A 1280-nucleotide genomic window follows, 5' to 3' on the forward strand; every position below is an offset into this window, starting at 1 on the left:
GACGATCCAAATTAGAGACCAGACTTTTCAAACATAGTTTTCCATTGAGCTACAAAACGTTGTCGACACGTCCGTGCATGTGCAGTTCAGACAATCTGAACTAGTGATCGAAAAATCCAAACTCCTTCTATAAATATTCTGTGTAGATTTCATTTTTGGATGCCACGTTTCATGTTTCCTCTCGATTACAGTTCATTTTCTGAGTGTTTTTAGCCATCTAGTTGGGGGTCGGACAATAGCTAAGTGCTCTTGAGGTTGTAGCAAAGCCGTGCTCGAGTTCTGGGGTTCGCGACAACAAAGGACTGATGACATGCATAGGTATATTATTGAATCTCTAGTAGTTATTGGGAGTATCTATTAGCTTAGTTAAGCCATTTGGACAAGTTATAGTGATATGATATTCACTTAAACTATAGGCTTGGACCATAGACCCTATTTAATCGATCTATCAAGTAGAGGTATGTAAGTACTGACTGAGATATCTAGCTGAGTGTATATGTTTAGATGTTGCATTTTATGTGTCACGATATATATGTTTTTATTGCTTTATCATTATATTGCACATGCACATATCATCTTGAGCATATATCTCCTTTGAGATAGTAATTTTAGTAAGCTCGCTCTGCTCTACACTTTCAATATACAATCAAACACCGGGAGCTATCAGGATGGAGATGGCTGAGGCTACGGTGACTAAGATACCTGATATCCGGGATCGATACGAGTGTGTGAGATACTCAATGGATTTTACCCCAGATGGTACTAACTCATGACAACTAGTTTGAGCAAAATTGATCTAGTGGATCCAGCATTCCTAGTAAAATCATGTTGACTGCATACATATATTTGTATACTAATACTTTACGTATTGGGAGTTAGTCGCTCAGGTCTTTGGTATTATCCTGGACACCTCATTTGACGAGGTAGGACTCAAGTTAGACGACGTAGAAGGATCGAGGCTGGTTTAAAGGCGGAGCCAGTCACCGTGAGTGGAGGTTTATCTATTTCCTATTTCAATTGTTATTTGAGTTCAAATACAGTTTGATTGGGTTGTATAACAGATATTTAGCTGGTGTCGGTTGTATGCTGGCGGTTTGATATTTGATTTTCGTTTCAGCAAGTTATTTTCTGATTAAGTTATTTATTAAGTGATGTAAATCTAAATACAAACGAGGCTAGGGTTTGAGAGAAACTCTCATTTTCAACTTTATTAATAATAAAAACTGTCTAATAATAACAATGTAAGTTCCATAAATAAGAACTAGAGTCCTACTTCGACT

Source organism: Henckelia pumila, chromosome 3, assembly GCF_033568475.1.
Source record: "Henckelia pumila isolate YLH828 chromosome 3, ASM3356847v2, whole genome shotgun sequence".
Classification (NCBI taxonomy): domain Eukaryota; kingdom Viridiplantae; phylum Streptophyta; class Magnoliopsida; order Lamiales; family Gesneriaceae; genus Henckelia; species Henckelia pumila.